The 19,652-nt window shown below is 44.6% G+C and overlaps 1 protein-coding gene across 12 annotated transcripts in view; it reads left to right on the forward strand.

Annotated features, from left to right (window-relative positions):
- The window catches only part of LOC133788656 (probable CoA ligase CCL7), a 62,671-nt gene that overhangs the window by 26,718 nt on the left and 16,301 nt on the right, over positions 1-19,652 (forward strand). For 2 of the 12 annotated variants that reach the window (XR_009873315.1, XR_009873313.1), the window contains exons 7-8: positions 1,672-1,853; positions 1,956-2,028. The gene's annotated coding sequence lies outside the window, so the exon portion shown is untranslated. Of the gene's footprint in view, positions 1-1,671; positions 1,855-1,955; positions 2,305-2,818; positions 2,918-11,686; positions 11,971-19,652 lie in introns of those variants that run through there. The other 10 variants (XR_009873320.1, XR_009873321.1, XR_009873314.1 and 7 more) reach the window with 9 other exon arrangements.

The following is a 19,652-nucleotide window of genomic DNA, read 5'->3' on the forward strand; positions in this document are numbered from 1 at the left end:
TGATATGTAAGATGGGGGTCACGAGCAAACCTGTTTTCCTTCGCAAATATTATAATAATAATATTTTACAACATTTGAATTTATATTAATATAATTATTAAATATCTAGTTTTGTATCAAATATTATTATAATAATGATATTTTATACTATTTAAATTTATATTACTATATTAATGTTAAAGGTATATTTTTTATAGACTTTTAATATATAAAATTACATAAAGATATTACAAATATATAACGGAATTTAATGTTTTTTAAAAAAACTAATTAAAAAATATGGTAAAATGAAAAACTAATTAAAAAGATATTACAAATATTGAACTATTTATAAATTTAAAAAAAAAAACTAATTTAAAAATGGTGGAATAAAAATTGTGTAATTATATTAATATCAATTCAAATCTTATAAAATATCATTGTTATAACAATATTTAATACATAATTCTAAGTTGAGAACATAAGAGCATGGAATCAAGAATATAGATATAATAAAATAAATAACACCATATTTTATAGTTGTTCGGCCCCAAAAAGATGACCTACGTCCACTCAGTCACTTTTATTAATATTTAAGCTTGAAGAACCATAGTTTTCGGTGAACCTACGTCCCCTATTGTTCTATAATTCTCCTTCGCATTACATTACATAAGGACCGTTTATCCAATCATCGAGTTTCGACATTATATATTGCCTCCTTTATTTCTATCCCATCTCCTCTTATTTATAGGGAGGAGTTTAGGGTTATAATTAGATCATGGGCCCAAGTCATTGGGCTTGGCCCGCAAATAATACTTTACAACATAAATACAATTATATTTTGATAAATGACAACTCTGTACGCCTTTGCTAACTATGTTAGCATGGATTTCGTGTGTTGAAAGAACAAGATCCTCTTTTAGCGTGTAATAGTTTGCCTTTGTACTTTGTGAGAACAAGAAGTACTTTGTGCTTTGTGAGAACATGAAGTACTTTGTGCTTCGTGAGAACATGAAGTACTTTGTACTTTGTGAGAACAGAAAATACTTTATACTCTGTGAGAAAAGGAAGTACTTTGTACCCTGTTAGAACATTGAGTACTTTGTGCTTTGTGAGAACAGGAAGTACTTTGTGCTTTGTGAGAACATGAAGCACTTTATACTTTGTGAGAACAGGAAGTACTTTGTACTCTGTGAGAACAGGAAGTACTTTGTGCTCTGTGAGAACATGAAGTACTTTGTGCTCTGTGACAATAGGAACTACTTTGTACTTTGTGAGAACAGGAAGTAGTTTGTACTTTGTGAGAACAAGAACTCCTTTGCACTTTGTGAGAACAGGAAGGCAAAGTGTTCTATTCATCAGCCCTTTATATTTGCTATTTTTTAAAATGTCATAAATGCTAAAAAATTGGGTATAACATTTGTCCCCCAAGTCAGTTTTTGTGCTTTGCACAATTCTGACTTAGTTATGTGAACAATTTCTCCATTCTTTTTTTGGTTATACACTTATATGAAATTTAAATAAAATATCCTTTTCATGATCACTTATTTAATTGTTTCAAAGGAATTTTATTTGACAGAAACTTGGGCTTGTATTTAGTTGCACTCCTCAAATGAATTATAGGCCCATTAGGTTATAGGACCCATAGGCCCATTGCTTTGAAAAGCCTAAGTCCATTGGTTAAAATCTTGCAGTTCTCTTAGAAAATTTCTCGGAAAGTAGGAGCAAGCAGCTGCCGACCCCCTTGTGCACTGAAAAGATCTCGACGTCATGGAAGCAAAGGTTTTCTCAATCTGCCAAAGTCACGCCGACATTGCCGGAGAAGAAGAAGCGTTGCCAAGGAGCATCGTCATCTAGCTTATTTTCTTCGTCGGGTATGTACTCCTACTTTATGCAGTTGATTGTAATTTAGGGGCTCTGATCCTCTTCAAAATTTTAAAATATTCTGCCTAAGCCTCCAATACTTTGCTTTTTAGGAGCCACAGATTCGTGTTCCTTGGAGGTCTCGGGCTTACCTTGCCGCCTAGTTTCCATTAGTAGTCATAGATGGTAAGGCCCTAATCTCCTTCTGACCAGAAACAAATGAGTAGCAATTCTGAGTTGTTCCTTATAAACGTATATGCACGAACATAGATTTCATTATACTTATACACAAGCAAGCGAACATGTCTATTTTTCTGCTTGTGTTACGAGTATCCTCTAAGCTTTTTTACTAATCTTGTTCGTTTCAAAGATGCGTGTGGAATCCTTTGTACCTTTAACTTCTTATACACGAACAGATAGAGATTTTTTCTTTATATGTAAAGCAAACGAACATATCCTTCACTTCTGGTTGTGTCTTGCGTATTGAAGTCCTTTGAGGTAAAGACGAACAAAGACGAACAAGATTCTATGTTCCTTTCTTGGTTCATTACCATTTCAATAAGAATCACATAGACGAACATAAACCTGTCTTTGACTTGATCATTATACCTGTTTGAAAAAGTAAGCCCCATGTCCGTTGATATAGGCCCATAAACGAACAATTAGTTTTAGTTCGTTTACACACATATGATTGCAGTCCATTAGTTTCTGATACAAGCGACCATGATTCTCATGATTGATATGCATATGTTTGTTCTTTGTACGCTTTTCAAGGCCATTACTTGTATACCAATAACTCGCAAATAGGTACACACCAAGTGATCTTGTTTTGTTCTCTACATATGCGAATAGAGTTTCTATCTTGATACATGTTATTCGAACAACCAGCCACCTTTTTCGCCTCGTAAAGGCATATAAATAAACATGTTATCCTTACGAACTCTAATCGCTCTTTGTGCGTTTTGTTCATACGTAGTTGCTTTATAAAACTTCCTCAAATTTCTTTGTGTTCCAATGAATGGCCCCAAGTGCAAACTGGATTTCTCGTTCGCCTAACATAGAGTATTATGAACAAGTAAGAAATTTTCATTTGTAGTTTCATATGTTGTATCTCTTTTACTTCTTGCCTTGCTTATTATGAGTCCTTTTTGGTTCTGATGTATGGGAACAATTATTGTTCTGTTAATTTCATCCAAAGGCATGTAAGAGTGATTTTCCTTTATATAAAGAAATCGAACATATCCGTGAGTAGAAGAACACGGTCATATATGCAAATAGACTCAAAACCTTTAAATGACTCACGAACAACTTGTCTCTAAAGACAATGTAGTTGTAGCGAACAGGTACTAGTGGCTTCTGTGAATGAAAATGAATAGATGCCTTTTGTATACATAACCAACGAACATGAATCCCAATGGGTTTGTGTGCCATCTCCCACCTCGACCTCGTTAATTTATGACGTCTCCAACTTCATCCTCGTTAATTATAGGACAAGTGGTTTTCTGAGGCTCGTATTTACCGTGGGAAATGAACAAACCAATTTGCTCACACATATTGCACCTCGTTTGCTTCATTTAAGCTATTTTTAACATGAATAGTTGATAGGCCAACAATGAAACTTTTCTATGAAGATGACACAACTGCTCTTTTCATGTGTTTTTTGTGGGCTTTGTTTGCTTATTATATGAATAAGAGAACACTCTTTTCCTTGCTTTCCTTCTTTTTAGTTTTGTTCGCCCTAGTTGTACACTTTATGTAACACCCTACTTCCTTAGAGCCGTTACCATGTGATTTATAAATGTGTCATTAGCTCACTAATTGAGGTTCTAGGTTAAAAAGTGTGATTAAAATTGACATAAAGCCTCATTTGACAACATTGGATATAAAGATTTGGATATTCATTAAAATCATAAAAGTTATTCATTTGGGATCCCAAAATACTGTTTAGACAATGTATTACAACTCAAAAATATAATTTTGGTCGACCTAAGCGACAAAACATATCATTACATTACATTTCCCAAAATAACACTGGTCATGGCAGCCAGGTAGGCCGAACATGTACTCATCACTCCACGCTCTCTAACTCATGGTTGGCCAACCTTTCCTTTGCCCTTACTTGCACCAAAGAGCACCCGTGAGTCGAAGCCCAGCAAGAAAAATCAACATATAACATATCAATCCAACAATATACAACAAAACAGTTAATAGACTAAACACATAGAGGCCTACATTGACCCATGTGCTTTACCATGCCCTGGGTTTGCGGTCTTCACCAAACGGGTGGATACAACACCCTTGGAGGGTCTCGCCCTAGCGGCCTGCACTCAGTGTGCTCAATGTCGATCCCGACCCCTTTCCATACCCAGCCTCCATTGTTCTTAGCCTTCACCATTCCCGGCCTTCGCCGTTCTCGGCCCTCACCATTCATTCATAAACATACATAACATTCACATATATTAAACATAAAAAATAGGGCCACACCCTGAAACACAAACAATAGGGCCATGCCCTTCTCTATGGGAACAAAAATTTTCTTACATGTGTCCCGAGTTGATTGAGTACTGCGATCTCGAGCAAAGTCCTCTAACCTGAGCTTTGTTGAAAACCTACTCACAACACATTTATAATAACCATCCATCAAGCCCTAAACCATATAATAGCTTCAGAATATTAATTTAGCCTCTGGGACCTTGAATTCTACTAAACTTGGTATTAGAATCCTTTCTGAACCTTAACATTTGGGTTCCCAAGCTTGAAACCTTCATTTCCCATTTTTCCCCATTTTGAGCTTCGGCCTGCCCCCTACGGCTGTGGCCCGCTACAAGTCAAAGAGCAGAGCTCTCTTTGTTGAAGGATAAGGGTCACGATGCGTTATGCCCTGCGCCGCGGCACCTGGGCAATCTTAGGGGCTCCCCAAGCCCTTTCGCACACATGGGCCGCGACGTGAGCCTTAGAAACCCAGAAACCAGCCATTTTTCCTATGTTTTCCTCGAGCCTAAATCCATAATTCATACTCCAAATACCACCAAAACTTAAAATTAAGCCTAGAATCCTCATCTACATAACTTAAAAATCACAACCATCGCCAAAACAATTCCATATACTCACCAAACACTCAAAACCAAACTTAGAATCCACTCACATGCAAGCCTATAGTTCAAACATAATTCATCAGAAAGAAATCAAATTTGAATCCTTACCTTTGTGATATCTTCAACCTTGAGATAATATCCAAGCACAACAAGTCTAATTCTTCAATTCTTTGGCCTAAAGTCCCCCAAAATTCATCAACTTCTAAGCTTCAAGGAGAGGGAGAGAGAACCGTGAGAGAGAATGTGATAACTAAGGAAGTCTGTTTTGTTTTCTTCTAAGTTCTAGAATTGTATTGTGGCTAAGTTCAACTCCAGCTGCCTAAATCCCAAAATACCCAAAATTTCCTTAAGTTCATTCTAAATCATTTAATTCTTCCAAGGGCAATCCCGTCATTTTCCATATCCCGCTAATTCCTCGAGTGTCCCTGTAAATTCCCATTTAATCCCCAAAACACTTAAAACAGACATTAAATCACTACCCATTGCCCGATAATCTAAATCACGTAATATATTCCCAAAATAACTCTAGGCTCCTCCCGAGCCGGGCCCGTTGTGACTAGTTAACTATTCTGATCCCTAGGATCGTCTCAAATCGCACATCACAAATATATCACTACACTCTCGTGGTATCAATCACAACATACAAATATATTACATTTATGCCCTTAATGTGCCAAAATTACAAATATGTCCATAATAACCAAATTGGGTCCACATGCATATTTAATTCACCTAAACATGCATTTCTAATCACATAATCATTAAATTCATATATTAGCATAATTAAATCAATTATTTCCCTCCCAGCATGCTAATCAAGGGCCTAAGCCTTATTAACACATTTTGGGACGCTACAACTATCTTCTCCTTACAGAAATTCCGTCTTCGAAATTTACTTGAATAACTTGGGATATCGATCCGGCATATCAGACTCAAGCTCCCAAGTCACCTTTTCCACTCTATTGTTCCTCCACAAAACTTCACTGAGGAGATGGTCTTATTCCACAAGACTTTATCTTTTTGGTTTAGGATCTGAACTGGCTTCTCCTCATAAGATAAACTTGATCCAATTCCAAGTTCTCATAACTCAACATATGCGTAGAATTTGATACATACTTCCGGAGCATGGATACATGAAATACATTTTGAACCCTTGATAGAGCTGGAGGCATCTCCAACTTGTAGGCTACCTCTCCAACCCATTCCAAAATCTCAAAGGGGCCAAAAAACCTAAGGCTCAACTTGCCCCTCTCAAAGGAGAAACTCTAAGAAATACGTGATCACCGACTTGAAACTCTACACTCCTGCGTCTCAAGTCCGAGTAACTCTTCTGCCGACTCTAAGAGGCAAGCATTCGAGCTCTAATCTTCTCAATCGCCTCATTGGTCCTCTGAACAACCTTATGACCTAAATACCTCCTCTCACCCGTCTCATCCCAATGGATGGATGATCTGCATTTCCTCCCATATAACATCTCATACGGAGCCACTCCAATAGTTGCCTCATAACTATTATTGTATGAAAACTCAATTAAAGGGAGATACTTACTCCAAGATCCCCAAAATCCAGCATGCAGGCTCGCAATATATCCTCTAGTATCTGAATCATCATCTCAAACTGTCCATCCATATGAGGATGATAGGCAGTACTAAACTGCAATTGTGTACCCATAGCCTTCTGTAGGCTCTCCCAAAACTTAGAGGTGAAGGTGGGGTCCATGTCGGATACTATTGGCCTCAGAGAACCATGTAGTCACACAATTTCCTTCACATACAATTCAACATGCTACTCCACTGTGTAAGTTGTCCTAACAGGCAAAAAGTGGGCTGATTTGGTGTACCTATCCACGATCACCCACACTGAATCATACTGTCCCATAGTCTTCAGTAATGCAACCACGATATCCATGGTCATATCCTCCCACTTCCACTCTGGAATCCCTAAAGGTTGTAGCAACCCTGCCAGCCTCTGATGTTCAACCTTTACTTGTTGACAAGTTAAACACTTGGCCACGTAATCCACCACATCCCTCTTCATTCAAAGTCACCAATACAAGGTTTCTCAAATCTTGGTACATCTTCGTTGTACTCGAATGTAAGGAATAGAGGGTGGTATGAGACTCATCTAAAATCTCTCGCAGGATGCCAAAATCCATCGGAATGCAAATCCGACCTTTGTACCTTAGTAAACCCATCACTGAAATAGAAAAGTCCTTAGCCATTCCAGCTAAGACGTCCTCTGTGTGCTCCCTCAATTGGGGATCCTCCCTCTATGCATTCTTGATCCTCTCAAGGAGCGTAGACTGAAGTGTGATATTGGCTAGCTGACTAACTATCAATTCAATACCTAATCTAGTCATCTCTTCAGCTATCCTATCTAATATCTGCCTCAAACTGAATAACTTTTCTAGGCCCTTCCAACTCAACGCGTCGGGCACCACATTGGTCTTCCTAGGATTGTATAAAATATCACAGTCGTAATCCTTTACCAATTCCAGCCAAGGCCTCTGGCGCATATTTAGATCCTTCTGAGTAAAGAAGTACTTCAAGCTCTTATGGTCGGTGTATATTTCGCACTTCTCCCCATACAAATAATGTCTCCAAACCTTTAGTAGAAATACCACCGCTGCCAATTCCAGATCATGTGTGGGATACCTCTGCTCATACTCCTTCACCTATCTCGATGCGTAGGCTACCACCTTTCCAACATACATCAATACACACCCTAAACCCCGCCTCGAAGCATCACAGTAGACAACGAACTTCTCATTGTCTGACAACAGACTTAATACTGGAGTGGTGATCAGCCAGTGCTTCAACTCCTTGAAACTGTTCTCACATCTGTTTGTCCAAACATTCTTGGTCTTGTTACGTGTCAATTCAGTCAATGGTGTGGCTACTGCTTCAACTCCTTGAAACTGTTCTCACATCTGTCTGTCCAAACATTCTTGGTCTTCTTACGTGTCAGTTCAGTCAATGGTGTGGCTATTCTGGAGAATACCTCAACGAACCGCCAATAGTACCCTACTAATCCCAAGAAACTCCTAACCTTTGCTACACTGCTTGGCCTCGGCCAATCCCTCACTGCCTCAATCTTACTTGGATCCATTAGAATTCCCTCCTTACGGACAATATGGCCCATAAATGTTACTTGGGGTTACCAAAATTCACACTTGCTGAACTTAGCATATAGCCCATGCTCTCTCAACCGCTGCAGTACCAGGCGAAGATGCTTCTCGTGCTCTGTCTCTGACTAAGAGTACACAAGTATGTCATCGATGAATATGATCACAAACTTGTACAAGTAATCCCTGAAGACCATATTCATCAAGTCCATAAAGGCTATTGGGGCATTGGTTTATCCAAAGGACATAACAAGGAATTCATACTGTCCATACCTGGTACAGAATGCGGTCTTTGGTATGTCCTCCTCTTTAATCCTTAACTAGTGGTTGCCTGACCGAAGGTCAATCTTAGAGAACACTGTTTTCCCCTGTAGCTGGTCAAACAAGTCATCGATCCTAGGTACTGGGTACTTATTCTTGATGGTCAACTTCTTTAACTCTCTGTAGTCAATACACATCCTTAAGGACCCATCCTTCTTCTTGACGAACAACACTTGAGCACCCCATAGCAAAAAACTTGGTTTGATGAATCCCAAATCCAGTAACTCCTGCAACTGAATCTTCAGTTCCTTCAACTCTTCTGGAGCCATTCTATAAGGTGTCCTAGATACTGGCTTCACCTCTGATGCCAACTTTATGAAGAACTCGATCTCTCGGTGTGGTGGTAACCCTGGCAAGTCTGATGGGAACACATTAGGAAACTCATATACTAATCTGGTCTCCTCCAGTCTCCTAGAGGTATCCACGATGTTCGCTAGGAATCCTGTGCAACCCTCTTACATTAGGATTCTAGCCTTCAGTGCCAAAATCATAGGTACTCATGGTCCACTCACTGTCCCCACCCACCCTTCCGGTTCAAAGGTCACCATCCTGCGTTTATAGTCAATCGTCGCCCTGTACTTTGATAACAAATCCATTCATAGGATCATATCAAAGTCATCCATCGCTAACTCAATCAAGTCCATAGATAACTCTCTACTATCAATCTCTATTGGCAATGCTCTAACCCATTTGCTACAGACTACCAGTTCCTCAGTCGACAACAAAGTCCTCAATACCCTAGCATAAAAATCACTAGGTCTACACAACTGATTTATCACTCTAGCATATACAAATGAATGAGTAGCCCCTGAATCAACCAATGCAGTAAATGAAGAACCGGCATTAGAAATTTGACCTGTCATGACCGAGGGGCTAGCCTCAGCCTCAGTCTGTGTCAAGGTGAATACTCTGGCAGGAGTGAGGTTGTTGCTCTGCTTCGATTCTTCTTTCCTGGTTTGTGGGCAGTCCTTCCCCAGATGACTAATACTCCCACAAGTAAAGCAAGCTCTGATTCTACACTCTCCCTGATGTCGCCGCCTGCAGCGAGGACACACTAGGAAACTCCTCCAGTTGTCTCCCCCACCTTGACGACCGATGAAAGCACCTCGTGCCCTCCTATCTGAACCAGGAGGAATAAAAGAATCTGGGGCCTTCCTCTTTTGCTCACTAGAGCCACTACCCTGACTAGAACTAGTAAAAGGAGGTACCATCCTCCGAGCATCGCACCTCGTAGGGCCCTATCTCCATATGTGATTCTTGACCCCCTTAGCAGTAAGGGCCTTCTCCACCACCTGTGCATATGTGGTAGTTCCTGGATCCAAAGTCATCTTGATGTCATGAGCGATCATAACATTCAACCCTCGCACAAACTGATCTCTCCGTGCCATATCTATAACGACCCAAAATCACTAATATGGCTTAAGGGCCTTGATTAGTGTGCTGGGAAGGCATAATTGACCCGTGAATGAATTTATTGATTTAATGCATGATTATATGATAGGCATGCTTGTATGATTATATGAATGTAAATGTGGTTAAATGTCATATCCGTGAGAACCACAGTATTATGTGGGCAGATTTGCAGAGTGCGACTTGAGGCGATCCTAGGGAGCTAGTTAGCGTGGAAAAGTCACAACGGGGCTTAATATTTGACTATGGATAAGTCAGGGGTATTTTAGGTATCGGGTAGTTATTTAGACTATCGGGTAGTTATTTAGACTATCGGGTTATGGAAATAAATATATGGAGATATATTTGAGGATAGAAAGCTTAGGCGGGAATATTGGGGAAAATTACCGTTTTGCCCTCGGGGACGTTTCCGGTACCTTGAGCCTCAGGATTGACTTAACTGGCCATGATTAGATTAAGTTAATAAAAAAACAGGGGAATAAAACATAAACCGACCCATGCTTTCTCTCCTCTTCTCTTCTCTTTTCTCTCCCAAGAAAACTACAGAAAACCTAAGGGAATCAGCTAGGGAAAACTCTGTGTTTGAGCGGAATTCATGAAGGCTTAGCTTAGTTCAGACTAAGGGTCACTCAATCAAGATTAAGGTAAGAGTTGAATTGTGTTTTTGGGTGTTAGAACTCTAAGCTTTTGGCTGAATATTAAGGTGATTATGATTTTGATGTTTAAGGGCTGAATTGAAGATAAGTGCTTGGGTTTTAGCCCAGAGATTGTCAAGGAAGTGGTTCAGCAAAAGAGGTAAGCTTCAACTCGTAATTTAGAGGTTTAAATTTGAGTATTGCATGTCTGGTTTTGATGTTTTGAGTTGATGGGTTTTAGAGAATCAAAATGGAGTTTTAGTAGGTTTTTAGGCTGAATTTTTGTTGGATTATGTTGTTAGAGTCATGATAAAAGTTTTGTGAGTAGTGAGTTTTGAATTAGGGTTCTTTCGATTGGTTTTGGATGCTAAAAATGGTTGATTTTCTGGGCACGAAGGGGAGGGCCGCGACTCTGTTCTAGAGCGCTGTGGCCCTACGAAACAAGAGAGCCAGGGAGGCTCGACCAGGGGAGAGCGCCGCGGAGCCCTTGGGCAGGGCCGCGGTGCGTGTCTGCTTGCTGGGGGCCTTGGGCTCTATTTTAGAGGCGGGCCACGGATAGGCTTCAAGGGCTGTAGCCCTTTGGTACATTCTTGAACATTTGGGGATTTTAGGCGCGGGAGTCTACCCTAGGGTGCTTGGGATCGATTTCCCCACCGTGCTTGGTGGAATTCGATGTCCCGGAAGCTAGTATTGTACCCGAAAACCTTTACTTGAATATTAGTGGAATCCAATACCTTGGTTATGACTAGGTGTTACAGCTAGGGCTCGGGAATGGATCGTGCTCGAGGAGTGTCGCTCGTAATCAGTGAACATAAAAACTAAAGGTAAGAAAATTGCACCCGGTTGTATAATTGTAATGGGACTAAGGGCTCCTTAATATGTATGCTTGAAAGGATGGTATTATGCCATGTAAATAGTGAACCAATGGCCTAAGATTGTCAAGGGTTACACTGGCGCACAGGGCGTGGCTTGGCCACTGGTAGCCGAGGACAGCTTATTATGCACTGAGCTCGGTTTAAGCGTGCTGGAGTCAGTGGGGTAAACAGAGGGTGCGGCCTAAGTTATCGGCTGTGACTATTATGTGACTTAATTGTTATTTGTGATTAGTTGTGTCATTGGTTATGAACAAGTGTTGAGTGGTTATTGTGGAGTATTAAGTGTTTGATCATGCTTAAAAAATTGACTATCTGTTATTGATGTTTGTGTTGCATATTGTGTTTTCTTGCTGGGCCTTGGCTCACGGGTGCTACGTGGTGCAGGTAAAGGTAAGGGCAAGCTTGATCAGTCCTGACTCGGAGAGCTCTGTGAGCAGAATGTACATGATCAGCTGCTCAGTTATCACGCTTGAGAGGATAACAGGAACATAAGAGCTCTAAATGTCTGTTTTGCCTTAGAGTGACTGACGGTAGTCTGTATTGTGGAAATTTGTAAACCAACTTTTAAACACTATTTTTTTTGGGATCCCAAATGTAAATTTGTTTGAAGATATGAAATGTATCTTTTGAGACCAAAACCATTTTAACCCTAGCACATTTATTGTTTAGTGACACGTGTTGACGGTGAGAACTCGTCAACTAAGTTGAGTTGGAAAAAATTATCAAGTAAAGATAGCCAATGAAAAAGTTGTAGAAACTTAAGCAATAACTCAAAAACAATGACAGAACAACAATGGAGAAATCAATCTTTCATTCACTCTCAAGCACTTGCTACAGTAAATTTTCCAACCCCCCCCCATGTGGGAGAGAGGTTCTTTTTATAGCAGGCTCTAATGGCCTTGGATACATGGTGGTCCAGAAGACCAAGTGGTACATAAGTACTCTGTCAGGAGAGTGGTTTCAGAGGTTGTGGTCTTGCATCTAGTACAGGGGCAGGCATCAGGAGGACGCCTCCACTACTTGTCCGTACCCATGTCAGAGGAGTGGTGACAGACATATTGGTGCAGGTGGTAGTGGTGTCGACTCTGACTCCTGGCCGTAGACGTACGGGCCATAACTCCTATCCCAGCAGTCTTACTCCCCCACTGGTACGGGTGTCCGTACTCAACACATAGGGTCTTAACGACCGTACTCAGTACTAGGTCGTACAAGTATGCTCCATTCGACTCGTACCCGAACCTCTGAGCATTGGGGTCTCAAGGTATAGGGAATGGGGCACATGGTGCATGTAATGGTCGTGGCGTGAGGCGAGGGTCCTGGGTCCTTGGCTCGAGATGCCTGAAGCACCCCGAGGTCGCCCACGAGCATAGGTGATAAGCATGTGGCCTCGATAGATGTCTAAGGGCGCGAGGCAAGATGCCTTCCTCGCGAAGCCCTAGGTGGCGCGGCTCCCATGCCACTCAGACTTTGATGGCCACGGCGTGGCTCCTATCCCTTCGCGAGGCCTCCTTAGGAGGCCTATTGATGGCGTAGCTCCCATGGCACTCAGACTTTGATGGCCACGGCGTGGCTCCTATCCCCTCGCGAGGCCTCCTCCGCACGGCCATCTAACGACGTGGCCCCTACTCCCATGCGAGGCCTCTTCTGCATGACCACCTGACGGCATGGCTGAGCGAGATGGGAGGTGCGCGCGTGAGGCAGGCCGCGTGCTTGGGGCGTGGCCGAGCGAGGCTAGAGATGCGCGCGCGAGGCGGGCCGCACACCTATGGTGTGGCCGAGGGAGGCCGGAGTTACGCGCGCGAGGTGAGATGCACGCCTGGGGCGTGGCCGAGAGAGGCGAGCCGCACGCCTAGGGCATGGCCGAGTGAGGCCAGAGGTATGTGCGCGAGACGAGCCGCGCGCCTGGGGAGTGGCCGAGCGAGGCCGGAGGTGCGCACGAGGCGGGTTGCGTGCCTGGGGCGTGGCTGAGCGAGGCCGTCGATGCGCACCTGGGGCATGGCCAAGCGAGACTAGGGTGATGCGGCTGGGACCTCAGGCATCATGAGTTGATGCGAGGCTACTACCAAAGGGCGATGGCCCGAGCGTCCCATGACTCAGACACACGTTTAGGCCTTCATAGGACCTTAGCATGCGCCTGGGATCTTTTACAGGCATGGAATATTGAGCGTCCACACTTGCCCCCCAGTCTAGAAGAGGACCTTTAGGTGCTCTTGTAGACTATTCTCCTTAATTCTTATAAATAGGCCTTGATGCATGGCCTATTATTTACACCTTACTTCCTTGGCTTAGTGGTTTGGAGAATCCTTCCTTTTTTAAGAGGTAAGGGGTTCAATCCCCCACAACCTCACTTTTGCCATAGTTTCATTTATTTTATTTTTTTCATTTCATTTTCATCATTCACTTTTTTTTTTACATAAGCTAATTTTTGGCATGTCTATTTGGAGGCTAACACATCCTATTGGTCTATTTTTGCAGACGCGTACTTTCGACCCTTTGGTGCCTTTTTTCCCTCAACCTCCTTTCGACCCCAACTACGCTCCATCTTAACCGCTTGAGGTATATTTTCTTTTTCCCTCACATTCATTGGGTCCAAATTGGCGTTGCTCTGGATGGGGTACCTTGGCCTAAGCTTGTAGTGAGTTTGATCACATGCATGCCCCCCTTTTTTATACCCTGTAGTGGGCCATTTAGGACGTTTGCACCTAGAGATATTAAGCCTATTCCTTTGTGTTTTGTAGCCATCTCCTCATTTATACGTGAACCCCTTCTCGCTTTTGGGACGAGGTCTAATGGCCAGTGACGGCCCGTTCGACATACCTCCAGGGGTTGAATTTATTGACCTGTCCTCTGATTCAGAGTCCCCTGAGGAAAACCCCTACCAGGACTATGACTCCTTAAGGCAGGCCCGTATCCGCCATCTTGAGTACATGGCTGAACTTAGGCGTAAAATTTGGGTGGTGGAGAGCAAAATCGACTCGGTGTCTAGAGGAGACAGAGCACCTTCCCCCCCAGACCTTAGTGACCATGTAGCGAGCCTTAGGATGACCCTTTTTGAATTGCAGTGGGAGTTGGAGTTTATGGAGGGACACCTTCCACCCGAACCTCCCAACCCATCCTCGCTTGATGACGGTCATGGGGTTGCCTCCGCTTCTCCTCAGCCCCTAGTCTCGGTTTTTCCTAGCTCAGTGCTTCCGCCGTCGTTCCCTCGATGGAAAACTCTTGCTAGGAGGAAAAAAATGGAAGGTCAAGTCTTCTGTCTCTTCCTCACATTTTTATTTTGATTTTGCAGATATGCCGAGGGCATGTTGACAGGTATCTATCCAGGAACAGGACGATGCTCCTTTATTGGCGTCCGAGATGGTGTCGCATGTGTCCGAGAATAAATTGAAAGAAATCATGAAGTACTATCGTGTTCCCCCAGAATACGCCTTATACGCTCCCCAGGAGGCATGCTGGGCCGACCACCCTAGGGTCGGCCTTGTGGCTTTGAGCGAGCATATTTTGAAGGCGGGTGGCACCATTCCCTTGCACCCATTTTTCGTAGCAGTCCTTAACTATTTCGACCTGGCCCCCCTTCAGCTGTCACCCAACAGTTGGTTGACCCTAAGCTGCCTTTTTGTGGCGTTCAAGGAACTGACTAAACGCGCTCCTACGGTGCAAGAGGTGCACTTCCTATACAACCTCATGGCATCCCCCAAGTCCAAGGGCTTCTACTATTTGCAAAAGGCCAATAACGAGCTCCCCTTGATAGATGGCTCAGTGTCCAATCCGGGGTCTTGGAAACAAGAATTTTTCTTTGTTGAGGGCCCTCTCTCTGTTCGTGAACACTTCCGCGCCACCCCCAGTAAGTACCCTGGTCTTCCTTTTCTTTTTGTTAGAACTTACTGTTTTGCACTCATGTTTGCACTGACAATGGCGTGGATCATGCAGAGCAATTTTCTGTTCCCGCGGTCGTTGGGTCGGAGGCGGATGCCGTGAAGGACCTCATTAATGCCGACCCCGCCATGAAGAAGGCGACATTCTTATTCACCATGGAAAATCTCAACCGCCACTAGTTGTCCCCGGTCTCGGACCCCAAGTTCCTGTGGTCGATTCCTGGGTCTAAGAAGACAATGGCTGCGCCGGCTGAGCCTCTCCCAGACAATGGTGAGGCTGAGGAGGTGCCGGGGAAAGCCCCCCTTGAACGCGGGGGACCTCACCAGCGATCCTTGTCCCCCAGGGGATGCCCCCCTTATGACTCCTATGACTAGGACATGGCCTTCCAACCTCATGACCAGCATGTCGCACCGGGGTGTTATGTTTCCCCTGGCTCTGAGGGCTACGACGCCTTCCCTCAGGCTCCTCTCGACCCTGGATCATCGGGGGCTTATTACGCCGACCTTGCAGAGCCTCCCTCTGATCTACCAGAGCCTCAGTTTTCCACTTTCACTGCCCCCCCTCTCGCTTCGGCAAGCGGGTCGTCTGTCCTCATCCAGCCAGGTGCCCCTGTACGGATGGGGAGCCCTGGGTGACTCGGATGGCAACGTCTTACGGATAGCGATACACCCAACTTGCCTCGAGCCTCCCTGTATCCGACTAGAATGGCCTTGGGAACGTGACTCAGTCGGACCTTGGGGAGAACCTAAGGCGCTCCATGACTTGGGTGAGTCCCCGCACCTCGCGTCAGCCCTATTATGTATAGGTGTTTATGCATATATTTTTTTTGTTTTTGTCACTTATTGTTGTTGTTGTTAACTTTCTTGTGCAGGCCTATACTGTGGCTTTGCGGTTTGCCGACTCGGCTGGCCATCTCTCCGTGTTGTGCATCGAGAGGGACCGTCTTGCAGCACGGGTTCAAGAGCTTGAGAAAGAGCTTTATGAAACCAAGGCTAAGTTGTCAAGGGTCCGGATCAAATTTTCCAACTTGTTACTAAAGAGGAAGAAAGTAAGGGCCAAGGCCAAGGAGCTACAGGACCAGGTTACTCGCTTGGAGCGTGAACTCCAGGAGGCCAAGGCCATCGCGGTCGTGTCGCAGCAGAGAGTTACCCAGTTGGAGGCCAAAGTCGAGGCCCTCAAGGCCGAACTTCAGTCGTCGCAGGAGAGAAATGCTTCCTTGGAGGCGGAGAAGGCTACCACCGAGCACAGGTCCATAGACCGTGCCCTTTACAACGTGTGGACGCAGGATCCTAATTTCGATTTCTCTTCTTTTGGTGAGCACGCCGTCGCTCAAGCGGCCATGTGGAGTGCCCGCGGTAGGAGGCCCTGAAGTAGTTATTTCATAACATTTGCCAGCTAGCCCTCCATGGGTGCACGCTCTCTTCCTTTTTTTTGTATTTTGGGCCTTTGTAATATGACTGTCATTACTATTTTTCTTTGGTAACTCTTGTACTGTCTTCAAAACTTTCTTTTTCAATGTATATATACATGTGTTGCTATTTATCTTTTATTCTACTGCATTTGAGGTCCTTTTGAGCTTGTATGATGGGGTTTGGTTGGTTCCCCTCTTTTATTTACCAGGCTGGAGGTCCTTCGGAACCCATGTGAAAGGGTTCAGTGGGACCTCTTTTGGTGCCTCTTGATTACTTTTATAAGGATATTTTGACCCCTTGGGTCCTAACTATCCTTTTATATATTCTTGCGCGCGCTTATTATTTGTTGCGAGAAGCGTCCTTCTCGTCGTTATTCATAGTACTATTTTTGCAAGGGTCTCTTTTGGGACCCTTTTTGGCTAGGCGGCTTGGTGGCCGCTCTAGACTTATTATTGTCGTTACCATATATTGGCTAAACTTATTATTGGCTAGACGGCTTGGTGGCCGCTCTAGACTTATTATTGTCGTTACCATACATTTTTTTTTTGTAAGTCCCTATGGCCTCCTTGATGTTCACAAGGGTAGCTAATCTTTGTGATCCCAGGAGATGCCTTGTCAAGACTTCGCTTAGGGCCCTGAGGGCCCTGATATAAGGGGTCCTCTTTTAGGGTCATGGTCTCTCTTTTAGGAGGGCGAGGTTTAGGATCCTCTGTTTTAGGAGGGCAGGGGGTCCTTTTAAGGATCCTCCGTTAGAGGGTCCTTTTTAGGTTCCCCCTTCCAGTTGCATGTTCTCGTCTCCTGTCCTGCCCCCCAAGTGCTTGGTGAAATTTATTTCGGCAGGCACTTTGGCTGATGCCCGTGTAGTGAAGAAAAGTACATACGAAGTTGCAAACAGTTTCATTCATAAAATTCTGGCTACAACGATACATATGAGATTTTCATAGAAAATAAAATAAAAAAGACTCACACCTACTCAGGAGGTTATCTAAGTAACCTCTTTGATTCTTCTCTACCATACTAAGATAGCGTACAACACCTGTCCTTTTAGCACTGGGCGTGGGTGCCTTACTGGTAGTACTTCCTAAGGTGCTCCGCGTTCCATGCTCGAGGTATGATGGTGTCGTCCATGCGCGCCAGCTTATAAGTGTTCGGGGGTATGCGCTGAGCAACCTGGTAGGGCCCCTCCCAGTTCTCCCCAAGCACTCCTGCTCCTGGGTCTCGCGTTTTAGGGAGTACCTTCCTTAGCGCCAGGTCGCCAACTCTGAAAGTTCTCTCTCGCACCCTCGAATTGTAGTACCTGGCGGCGCACTGTTGGTATACTGCCACCCTCATTTGTGCTTTTTCTCTTTTCTCTTCAAGCATGTCCAAGCTCTCAGCCAGAGCTATGCGGTTGGCCTCGTCTCCATACGCCTGTACCCTGAGGGACTCAACCTGCATCTCAACCGGGAGACGGCCTCGCATCCGTAGGCCAAGGAGAATGGGGACTCCCCAGTAGTCGTGCGTGGGGTGGTTTTGTAAGCCCACAGCACATTTGGTAGCTCCTCTACCCAGGCTCCCTTCATCTTTTCTAGCTTTGCCTTCAAGTTCTTCTTAAGGACCCTGTTTATGGCCTCCACCTGTCCATTGGCCTGTGGGTGTACGACCGCGGAGAAACTTCTCCTTATGCCCCTTCCTCTACAATACTCCTCGAAAGCTCCCCCCTCGAACTGGGTATCGTTGTCATAAATAATTTTGTAGGGTACTCCATATCTACAAACAAAGAATTTGTTGACGAAAGAGGTGATGTGCTTGGCCGTTATCTTCATGAGGGGTTCTGCTTCTACCCACTTAGTGAAGTAGTCCACTGCTACCACCGCGTATTTCGCTCCACCCCTGCCTGCAGGAAGAGCATCGATCAAGTCTATCCCTCAGATAGAGAAGGGCCAGGGGCTGGTCACTAGTTAGCTCACTTGGGGGTTTCCGAGGGTAGTTGGCGTGCCTCTGACATTTGTCGCATTTCTTGGCAAAGTCATGCGCGTCTCTCTCCATGGAGGGCCAGTAGTATCCTTGTCTTATGGCCTTCCTAGCGGTGGAGGGTCCGCTCTCATGGTTGCCACACTCTCCCTCGTGTATCTCATGCAATACTCTCAATGCCTCCTCCCCTTCCATACACCGCAGGAGTGGCATTGAGAACCCTCTCTTGTAAAGAACCCCATCTACCAGGGTGTATCTAGCGGCCCTGTACACCAACCTCCGGGACTCGTTTTTGTCTGCAGGCAAGGTTCCTTCCTCCAGGTATCTTTTGATCGGCTTAGTCCAAGACTCCCTTGGGACACTAATCATATGCACGTCCGCGCCTTCGATGCTGGGTTTGGGTAAGTATTCCATGGGTATCGACTCCAAGATATCACCGTCCTTGGTGGACGCCAGCTTCGCGAGTGCATCAACATGGGTATTCCTTTCTCTGGGGATTTGCTCTATGCTATATGCCACTAACCATCCCAGATAGCCCTTCACCCTTTCCAAGTAGGCTGCCATCTTGGGTCCCCTCGCCTGGTATTCCCCCTTTACTTGGTACACCATCAACTGAGAGTCGCTGAAGATACGAAGGCGCGTCACTCTCAGCTCCTGGGCCAAACGCAAGCCAGCCAGGAGCGCCTCGTACTCTGCCTCGTTATTGGAGGTCTCAAACCCGAACCGGATTGTGCAATACATTTTGTGTCCCTCGGGCCCTGTCATCATGATGCCCGCTCCAGATCCTCCCTCATTGGACGCCCCATCAACATGCAGACTCCATTCCTCCAGACCCCCTCGCTCTTCCTCTATAACAGGCTGCTCCCCTTCTTCACTTCTTCCTCCATTCGGCTGATGGGTGAACTCTACTATAAAGTCTGCTAACACCTGTCCATTGATGGAACCCCTTGGGGTATACACAATATCAAATTGACTCAACTCGATCGACCATTTCATCAGCCTCCCTGAGGTCTCAGGTTTATGCAAAACCTGCCTCAAGGGACTATCTGTCAGGACTTCAATCGCGTGCGAATAGAAGTAGGGCCTCAACTTCCTCGAGGCCACCACTA

This window comes from Humulus lupulus, chromosome 7, assembly GCF_963169125.1.
Source record: "Humulus lupulus chromosome 7, drHumLupu1.1, whole genome shotgun sequence".
NCBI classification, from domain to species: domain Eukaryota; kingdom Viridiplantae; phylum Streptophyta; class Magnoliopsida; order Rosales; family Cannabaceae; genus Humulus; species Humulus lupulus.